An 11,631-nucleotide genomic window follows, 5' to 3' on the forward strand; every position below is an offset into this window, starting at 1 on the left:
TTTCGATATGGTTTCACGGATACCCGTAAAAGTAACAAATTTGGAGTTAAAAATAAAAAAATACAAAAAGACTCCAAAAAACCAATCATACTTCCGTCATAGTAATTTCAAAGTTTATTATCTCAAAAATGGTTGAACTGTTTCTAAAGCCCGCTTAAAAAATGGGTGTTATAAGTTTAACACCAATATGTAACTGTCTGACTGTGGCATCGCAGCTCTCAAACAGATAGGCTAATTTTGCGATTTCATTACATGAAAGCCAGTTTCTTTGCGGTGGTTAGTTCATTCATAGGTTATATTTCATTAAGCCCAATTTACTACGCGAGCGGAGCGGACTCATTAATGACTTAGTTTAACGTACAACGATCGGCTGCATGAAAGTACTTACACCGGACCTCAATGAAGTTCCTCGATGTAAGTTAAACTTAGTCATTAATGAGACCACTCCGCTCGCGTAGTACAAGTAAACTGGGCTTAATGAAATATAACAATGAATGAACTAACCACCGCAAAGAAACTGGCTTTCATGAAAAGACATCGCTAAATTGGTCTATCTGTTTGAGAGCTACGATGCCACAGTCAGACAGTTACATATTGGTGTTAAACTTAACTATGACAACTATTTTTTTAAAACCCCTACACAAAAGGAGAGGAACGTTATAAGTTTGACCCCAATATCTGTCTGTAGAACGTCACAATGGACAAAAACACACCTCTAGTCCACCTATAGCTGCCACTACCACAGTACTCGTATATATATAAGCTAAAGCAGTAGGGAAGCTAAGAACAAATCGATCGCCTACTGTGCTTACTACTGTGCCTCTACCTATTTGCCTTCCGGTTCGTGGTCCTTTCTCCCCAACGGTTATCTGTTCTTCGAGTAATGTGGTCCGCCCATTGCCATTTGAATTTGCATTTTCTTCGAGCTATATCGATGACTTCTTCAACAAATTTTCGTATTCCGGATTCTATCGCGCAAAGAGTCTCAATTATATTATTTAGTATTGTATTTATTATTATTTTTTTGAGTTTTGTAAGGAGGTAAGGGGTTTTTAAGCTGTCATATCTAGTAATTAACCAGAGCTATCTTTTATCCCGAGTACTTTGCACATGTAAAAATATCGCAGAATTTCAATTTTATTTAATTTTATTTGAGTGTTGATCTCGAGCTGAAGTCTATTTTCTTATTCACGATAGGGGTTTATGTCAATTATTGTACTATCATTATGTTACTTGTTAAATATAACTTACATAAAAAAAACATTCCCTTTTTCTATCTCTTGTTCACTGTTCTTGTTTTATTATGCCGTCTATATATTATGTACTAATATGAATTTCACCAATCCTCCGGCAAAACAAATGAACCAATAACCATTGCAATAAAAGATTGTGAAAAGTCATAACGTCAACTGACGTCACAGGTACTTCCCAAAAATTATTAGAAAGTGCTACGTAACGTGTACCTACTCGTATACTGAAACAAACCGCTGAGTTTCGCGGCTATAAAAGCGATCGCCGACTTGGCTGTCAAGTAGACAGCTCTTTACCGCGCACTGTGCTGGCTGGATACAGCGACCATTTGAAAGTAAGTTTTTTTTTTCAAACGTATTCTGTTTGTTGGAGGTTTAGGATGTACGTAATGTTTTTATAGTGCAGTGGAATTTTAAAATATAGAAAAAAAAACAAACGGATAAATAAAAGTACTAAAAAATTGTAAATTAAATTCATACATTTTCCTGCACCAGTCCGTTAGTTAATCCGTTGTTTACAATTGAAAGATAAAATTTCAAAAAAAAAGGTGGTAAGTTTTTAAAGTTACTTCTGTATCTATAATTTTACTTATAATAAAAAAATTATTTACGAGTATGGAATTAATTACTCAGTAAAATAATATCTTTGCTTTTATATCAAGAGCGGAACTAGTTTTTCATAACAGTATAAATAATTAGTACATAATGCTAATTGCAAAATCACGTCTGCTTCCTATAAAACATGACCCTATAAAAACATGAATCCGCAACCTTTTAATTGGAAAGAGGTTTACAAACAAAATAAAGCATATATATTCATCCGCCCTCTCACTGCAAGGGAGACTAACAATTAACTTTTAAAATTGTTATTTTACGGGTAGGGTTTAATTTCAATAAGTTTGTTATAACTCGCTTAACATAATCATACAAATGCAAATTGATTTCAATAATTCTTCTGTGGAAATAGAAATATTTATTCGCTTTTCGTAAAATACTTATATTATACGAAGACAATTTGAAACAGAAATTAACATATAAACAAGTTTTGTATTAAATCCTTTACTTTTTTTAAAATAGATATGGTATTTTTTAATGCCGCAGGGACATGGCCTGTGTTTTGTTTGTCACTATACAGCCGCGAATATAATGTTCACTTGAGTCTTTCAAATATCTTAAGCAAAAAACTACGAAATAGCAAAGCTATTTAGATCTGTGATTTAGACGCGTATTTAAAACATAAATACAGTAGGAACGTAATCATTCTTTGTTGCAATTTAGCATAAACAAACAGCACGCTTATTCATTAATTATCGTTTCTAAAAATATTGTCTTTTTGAGAATGTGTATCAGTTATGTTTGAGGATGTTATGATTATGAATATTCAATTACATTAACATTGACATTTAATTACCTAAAAAAAACGCCTCTTTCCTCATACAATCTCGCTTTCAAAAATGCCGCTGATGACTGACAGTATAAAAAGACTAAACCCATTATACTGTGATAGTTTTTGCGTTAAAATCTAATTTATATTTTGTGTTTTTTTATATTGTATAATTTTTTTGTGTTATTTATTATTATTTAACATTTATATAGGTTTAAGTTGTCATTTAAAGTATTTTATTAATTTTGACATTTTATATATTTTTTTGTTTCCTCTATATCTGAGTGTTTCTGTAATTAAATATTTTTTTGTAATTTGAAAGGAATATAATATAACTTTACTTACTGGCCAATTTGTAGTCAGTAATAATTATTATCACGAAGATAGAGCTTTGAACGAAAATATAAATCCCTTTATGTGGTGGCATTTTGGAAAAATATTTTTTACATCTGCATCTTTATGGGTCTTGAGCAATATACGAGTACCTGATAAATTACAAGTTTCTGGCTCCAGTTCAACTGGTCGATGATGAATCAGTCAGGACATATTATTTTATAAAAGTACAAAGAGTTTATAAACCGCGACGGCAAAACTTGCAGCGAAGGTGGCTGGAACCATAGAGCAATTTCATAATTATGTATGTCGCATAAAGCAGCATTCATAATTAACGGTGTAACTTTATATTTACAAAGGTAAACTTTCTTGACTTACTTACTTGACAGTTTGACGGAGTTACTTGGACATTTTGTAGAATTATGTTTAGCCTTTATACCCTGGTTTCTATTCGGTAAACCACTAGGTCTGGCACTTGAATAGAAATTTATAGATTGTACTAAGTTTCCGTTAGAACTCAGTAAAAAAAAAAAAATTTTCAATTCTCATGCTCGTAAAGTTGGTATTTATGCTGGATCTAGGCGACATAAAATTGCCTTTTATGTTCTAGTGTATAAAGTAAAATCTTCGTCTAAGACCAAGGTAATCAGGCGTCAACAGCCACAAACAAAAAAGTTTCTTTAATAATTTTTATTTTATGTAAAACTAAAAATCAATCATAATAAATCAATAAAACTAAAAAAAATATAATTATCTAGCAATGCATGTAATGCTGTCCAAGCCCTCTCATTCTGAGGGGAGGCCTGTGCCCTGCAGTGGGACGTATATAAGCTGAGATGATGATGATGAATGCATGAAAAATAAAAGGTACTTAGTAAGTGTACAACTATTTCCACTGTTGCTATTTAATTTCCTCTCAATCGAAGTGAAAAGCAGAGTGTAAAACTCGAGCATTAAACCCATTTTCCCCTCGACGTGTCTATCCACCCTCGCCGTACCGGCTCGGGTGGCTATATAAACGTCTTGGGTAAAATGCCTCGTTATATGCTCTTGTTGTACAATCTACTATTTGTCCAGTATTTTCTGATAATGTAACTGGTGGACTAATTAGTTATTATTTCCAAAAACAATACATCGTGGTTTTCGCTTCCATTGTATGAAGAACATTCGAGCAAAATTTAATGCCAGCAGCAGCAGTTGAGTTTAGCAGTTTTGGGATTTCATATGCGAACATTAATCCTGTGGGTATATCAAATTGAAGTATTTATTTCAAATCATTTTAATTTTACCGCTCATAAAAAAAACTTCTTTCCGGATGATAAAAAAGGTTTTATGCCTATTCTCTAGAGCCATCAAAAGTTCTACACACCAAATCTTATCGAAATCTGTCCGCTTGCATTAGTTTTAAATCTGTCGGACGTTTATGACCTTCGGAACAGTTAAAGGAGCAGCCACACCGCTGCTCCAAATACGGTGACAGTACGGAGTCGCAGTGACATGGTGGTAAGCGGCACAACTTTGCATGGAGAGCCTGCGGTAAGATCCTGACGTATACGGGACGTCACTGGGATTCTGCACCGTCAGCGTATCTGCAACGATGTAGAGCATGCGATAAAATCGTGACGTTTACGATACGCTACTGCGATTCCGTACCGTCTCCGTATTTTGAGCAGCGGTGTAGCCGCTCCTTTAAAGTTAGTGCTTCACTGGCCATGTTCTGAAAACATTTTATGCGTGTCCGTGAGAGCCTACGAGGTTTTTTCAGTTTTACATTATTCCCTTAGACTAACTCACCGATTTTTATTATTGGTAGAACGGAAATAAAAGGAGTCCCCATGTTCCTACAAAAACCTATTGTTTCCGTTTTATCTCCATGATGTTTGAATTGAACATACAAATGTCAATTTCAAAATGATAATAGACATAAAAATATACCACAAATTAACAAATAATAAAATCCGATCAAGCGTGAGTCAGTCTTAGAGAAGATATTAAAACTTTGCTGGAAATAACGAAAAGTTTTTTTTCTAATCAGATTGAGCGGGCTTGAGTCGTAGTTCCCACGCTGGCCCAATACGGATTGTGAACTTCACATGCACCATGGAATTTCTTTGTTAGTTTCTGCAGGTTTCTCGAAAATGTTTTCCTTCGTCGTAATACTCGTGGTAAATTTCAAATGTACTTAATTTCGCACGCAAAAAAATCAAATGCATTTTTGCAAGATCTGATTTGAACCCACGATTATCTCCAAGAGAAAGCATACCTAGGTTAAACCACTAGGCTGTCACGGCTTATCATTCAAACGCAAGACTCATTCATCTTTACTTGAAACCAAGTTGTAAAGTTACCAAGTGAAGTAGTGGTAGGTAAATGATAAGAATATAAACGTGTGGAACCAGTGAAGTAAGTAATTGAGATGGTACTTTTCATGGTTCTATGAATATCTTCTGTACTCTGCCTAGTTTACATAAGGCATTGGTAGGTTTATACTTTTGGATAACACAGGTATAACTCGTACTTACCTATGTTTATTTGAATGCTCTGCATTATAATGTTCACATAGTAGCTTTGTAGAGTTCTGCCAAAAACAAGGGACCAACAACAAGTGGGTGAATTAGGAATTGCAAAATATATACGTAACCAAAGAAACAAACGAATGAAGTTAATTAAATTATGAACAAAAAATCCTTGTGATAAAAGTTGATTACAGTGGTTAAATCTAGATTTTACACTTACGGACATTTCGTTTTTAGTAACATATAAATCCTTTTTATCAACCTTTATGTAACTTTCAAGGTTATTTATGATCGTAATTATCATACATATACCGTGTACATTGTTTATTTTCCCTATGTGATTATTTTAGTTTGTAAATATGCTCGTTAGCCTGAAATACAGGGTTCAATTAATAACCTTAGTTCAGGCACACGTCGTGTTACGTAGATTTTATCAAAAGATTGTATTTTTTATATTGTACCGCAATTTTTCAGAATAAATCATTATTATTAATAGTATATTTATATCTCTAATGTAAAACCTATAATGAGTTCGTTTTGATTTTAATTATAAACTTGTATTTAAATAACACAAATTAAAAAACCACTTCAATTTCAGTGGCCAAATTTGCTTGAAATTAAGTACTTATCCAAATATTGATTTAATGATATTTATGTACATTAAATGTATAACAAATGGATTCAGAAAAATTTAGAACAAAAAGATTTTATTAAGTACCGTTTATATTAAATACCAACAAATAAAATATTAGGTAATAACAAATAATAGTTAAGAATTGGTTTAGAGATTAACATTTCATTTGAAATATTCTAAGTGAAATTATTTAAAATAACTTTTACTAGTGAATCACTATAGCAAATTAATTTAGAATGATTGATTTTACTACCCAATTTGAAATACCACGTTCAGTCTTAATAAAAAAATATTGAATGGAAATCCGTAAAATAACAAAATTTTGAAAAATATTTTCATTACTATGTACATACTTGTATTGGATTTAAGTAAATTCATCCCAGCCTATAAACGTCCCACTTCTGGGCACAGACCTCCTCTCAGAACAAGAGGGCTTGGGCCATAGTTCCCACGCGGGCCGGTGCGGATTGGGAACTTCACACACACATTGAATTGCTTCGCAGGTTTGTGCAGGTTTTCCTTCACCGCAAAGCTCGTGGTAAATTTCAAATGTAATCCCGCATATGAATTTCGAAAAACTCAGAGGTGCGAGCCGGGGTTTGAACCCACGACCCTCTGCTTGAGAGGCGATAGCGATTTAAGTCAATATGGTATAAAATAAATTGAATAGCGAAGAAAAGCCACGCCATTTGTAGTCATTTATTGACTTGACTATGAAACTGACAACATATGCAAAGCAAACGTAGAACAGCTAAGCGTAAACACAACCGCATTCATTACTCGTACTAAATGCAATTCATACCGTTTGTATAGTTTGATTACGGTATTTGTTTGGTCAGCAATCGTCCTTTAATCACTTCTTGTGTCATAATAAATATACCTCTGTTGTTTGTTTACTGCGCTTAATTACAGACACAAAATGTGGATGTGTTTTTCCATTAAAGTTCAAATGGATATGAAAGCTCCTAACGTGTTTGAACCCTGAACACCTTAGATGTAAATCTTACATCCATTCCACACTAATTATTATGGATGAGCGGCTACGTTGCTCACAATTGTCTACATACGACTCTACTGCTAAGGTAATAAGAGTGTTTAGATAATTTTGAGCATCACAACTGCTCATCTACATTTGCTGCTGATTGTACGAAGAATTTCACTACGAGATTATTACGCCACAGCTCAATCGGATGTCAGCGAGTGGTCGAAAATGGTTGGCAATTTTTTTACTACAACTAACACGCACTTACGTACATATACTTACATACGAACGTGTGTTGGTAACGTAAAAATAATAGTATTTTATGCAAATGTTGTATAAGTGAGGTCTTAAAACGCGAGTTGGCGTAGGTAGCGATATGAGCCGCAGCCGAATATCGCTATGAAAGACGCCACGAGTGTTTTAAAACCAAGTTAAGCAACGTTGTATACAATACTTTTTCTACGGCTACTTTTAAATCATCAGGCTAGACTTTAATTTCGACACACATCTGACACATTCAACACGGTATGAAATGAAATATGAATGAAGCGTTTGCCGCCAATAAAATTCCGGGGGTGAAATTTGACATAGGTAATAAGTAGGTTCGTTTATGGTTAGTTTTTATATTCACGCTAACTTGCCAGTGGCTCGATCATTTTTTATACTTTTATGACAAACAACACTTGAAACGAATGGAAAATGCTAAATTTAGGACTAAACATGCATAGGTACCTAACCTAGTAAAATATAATATTCTTTGTTTACAATATATGGATACTAAGTTTTATTTTTGAACGATTATTGATTATTAACTGAATAAAAATGTTGTGAAATAATTTCAATATAATGTTGGTAATGCTGTATTAATTCAAAATAGAGGTTAGGAATCCTAAATTTAAAAAGTTAACTATCAAAGGAAGATCATTAATTAAACTGTATTATTATGAATTTCAAAGCAATTAAAAAAAAACATAAGTGTGCTTTTATGAGCCATTGAGTCCCGGACTTATTATGTATATCATTGTATTCGTGCCCGTGGACCTTTAAATGCCAAATAAAAATACAGGAGTAGAAAAAAAAATTAACTAAGTCATACACTATTTTATGGATAAATGAGTATGAGCTAAATTCCGAAAGAAGAAAATTGGAATTATGATTCGAAACACCTTCTGGGAAATGTATCCGCTTTATTAATTCTATAAACAAGTGTTTATTAATATTTAATTATGCGCGTCAATTTTGTCATAGCCTCTTTCAAGTTCATCATTAATTTGAAGAATTTTAATAAATTCATAATAATTTCCACGTCGAAATTTGTCGCATTTTTAATTTAGCTGTTTAAATAATGAAAATATAGCAGTTGTTTTCACAACTTGAAAATAGTACATTGTTGTAGAGGCTGGAAAGTAAGCAATAGTTAAACGAGTTAGTTCAAAGATCGACTCGAACTTTTGGTCGAGACTAAACATTATTCTTTTCACGACTACCTACTGCGAGGAAATAAAAACATTTATCACAAAACAAACAATAAAAATCGAAAGACTGCGTTGCTCCCGCCGCTTTTTGTTTTGTTACTTAATAATTTTCTTAAACGAGTCCATTCTTAGTGGCCAGTACCCAAAACAACATATTTAAAAAAAACTGTATTAAGGTATCCGCTCACTAGGCAGCCTGGCTGCGGCAGCAAGTCGAACATAACGAGGATCTATGGCAGCCCGCGCACTAAACATTTGTGTATATTATGCGTTTAAGAAAAAAAAACCTGCCGTGTGTGAGTTAAACTCGCGTGGAGAGGGTTCCGTACAATGCCAAAGTCAAATGTTTTCCTCTATTTTTTTATATAAATATTTTTACGATGCTTTTTGAATTAATACAAAATATTACATATGAAATCCTCACAGTAAGACGCGTGTTAGCTACTACTACTAGCGTTATCTAGTGGTGTTTTAGTGAACTATTTTCCGTAAGTGAACGTATTATATTGAGTTTACCACTATTTTTAATTGTTAGAATATTTATAGGTTTCATGAATAAAATCAAAAGTATTTATTTTACAATAATTACAAATATAATTTTTGAATCAGCGTTACTTTGCGGAGATCCATATCAATGAACTAAAATAATTCCCTTGCTCACCCGCGACCTTACGATAGCTAAGCTTATGCAAAATATGCGTGTTCATGCAGTTCCTCCACCTCCACACTGTAAGAACACACACAAATCACACAAACCCATCTATCACACCACCACACTACACTGACGCGTTTCGAACTCAAACAGAGCTCATCTTCAGAGTGACACAACCGTACACCATGCTACCAGTTGTTTAGACACACAACAGTTGTTAGAGTCTAACAACTGGTAGCATGGTGTACGGTTGTGTCACTCTGAAGATGAGCTCTGTTTGAGTTCGAAACGCGTCAGTGTAGTGTGGTGGTGGTGATAGATGGGTTTGTGTGATTTGTGTGTGTTCTTACAGTGTGGAGTGGAGGAACTGCATGAACACGCATATTTTGCATAAGCTTTAGCTAATCGTAAGGTCGCGGGTGAGCAAGGGAATTATTTTAGTTCATTTACAAAAATATATTTGAAATCCTCATAATGAGCCCTTTCATTTGATATAAGATATCACACAGTAAGGTTTGCAATTTTTTTTTATTTTCTAATTTTTCCCCTGAAAATGACCCTTATTTAAAAAAAAAATATTTAATTTGCACATCTGTGTTTGGGTCATAGGATTACACCATCCGTGCATCCTACCAAATTTCACCTGATTTGGTCAAGTAGATTCGCATCAAATTGGCTGTGACAGACGGACAGACAGACAGACGCACGAGTGATCTTATAAGGGTTCCGTTATTTTTGTACGGAACCCTAAAAAACCTCATAAAAGTCCTAAATAACGCATTCTCATTGGTCAATTTAATTTCACATGCAGCGGACGATTAGTTTTAATTGGCCCAATTGTCGTTTCAGCAGGCCAAGAAAACTATTCAGAAATGCATTCGAAAAAGTCGTACCGTACTATGAAATCCATATATAGATAAGATACGACCTGTTACCGTAACGTGCTACATTGTTGTCGTGTTTGCGAGCCATAAATGAGTACAGCTGTCAAATGTACAAATATAAGCAGTTTTGTGTACCTACCTACTGGATTTAGGTTATTATGGCCACATTTTCGAGCAGTGTCGTGAAAAAATATTTGAGTTACGATATTTTAAATTACGTTATTAAATTTACAACACATCGAAAAATATACTGTTATGCAAAGTATGGATGAAAACGGCACGTGTTATCAAAACAAAAGTAAATACATTAATTTTTCAATAGTAATGTTTTTAAACATGCTGTTTGAAATAAATCATTGTTACCTTATTTTCCTAAGTCTTTTTAAAAATAGGCCACATAAATATTTTTTATTGTCTCAGGTGTAAAAGCAATTTTTGTTGACAAACAAATGTAAACAATCGTTTTCTGGAATAAATATCACAACAATGACAATTTACACAATTGATTTAGTCCAAAGTACTCGTAAGCTTAGTAAAGCTTGCGTATGGGTACTAAGCAACGGATAAATATAATTATATAGATAGATACATACTTAAATACATAGTAAACACCCAAGACCCGCGACCAACATTCATATTTTTCATACAAATATCTGCCCCGACACGGGAATCGAACCCGGGACCTCACGCTTCGTAGTCAGGTTCTCTAACCACTAGGCCATCTGGTTGAATAAAACTGTAATTTTAATTAATCAACTGTCACCTGTTGAAGATTAACGTTATTGCACGCGAGTTCACACACTTCTTCTTCTATTATTTTAAGGTACTATAGCATTACTACAAAAATACTACCTAAGGGTGAAGCCAGACGAGCGTAATTTTTTGAATTGCGAGTCGCGTATTTTCGGTTGCGTAATTTTGGTTTCATACAATGTGTAGGTACAACTCATTTTGAGTCGCTTAGCTGTGTTGCACAAACTGGACTTTGTAAAACCGAATGCAGCAAGAAATAACGCGACAGAAAATACGCGATCGAAAATACGCGACTCAAAACTTTTTTATCTGATCACTTTTAATGGGACAACAGACAAGGAATTTTATTAAGAATTATATTTATTATTAGTATTTCGTTTTACCAATAAAACTCACTTGCTGCCTCCTTTTTCTTTTGGGTAGTATATCTACATAATATCTAGTTATAGAAGGTCATAATATAACCGTGTTAAAATATATTGGACAATCCAATACAGGCTTTCCGTAAAGTAACTTAAATTAGCTACGCGTACGAATAAAATAATGTTGAAGTTTGTACGGATTAAAATAAATTCTAGAAATAAAACAATTGCGGGAGAAAATAAATCACAGCGATACGCTCTTTTATCAAAGCATATCTTCGCAAAACAAAAAGAATAAAAGATCATAATAGGTAAAGAAGCTAGGGCTTGAAACATAAGCAGTTTAGGGTAAGATAGACTTGTCAATTAACTAAAACTAATGTTTATATTGGATTTACTGCTTTCG

At 33.7% G+C, this 11,631-nt stretch overlaps 1 protein-coding gene across 1 annotated transcript in view; it reads left to right on the top strand.

Annotated features, from left to right (window-relative positions):
- Window positions 1-1,528: 1,528 nt before the first annotated feature.
- The window catches only part of LOC141434195 (uncharacterized), a 73,212-nt gene continuing 63,109 nt past the window's right edge, over window positions 1,529-11,631 (top strand). The window contains exon 1 of the mRNA XM_074096555.1: window positions 1,529-1,585. The gene's annotated coding sequence lies outside the window, so the exon portion shown is untranslated. The remainder of the gene's footprint in view (window positions 1,586-11,631) is intronic.

Source organism: Choristoneura fumiferana, chromosome 13 (assembly GCF_025370935.1).
Source record: "Choristoneura fumiferana chromosome 13, NRCan_CFum_1, whole genome shotgun sequence".
NCBI lineage: Eukaryota > Metazoa > Arthropoda > Insecta > Lepidoptera > Tortricidae > Choristoneura > Choristoneura fumiferana.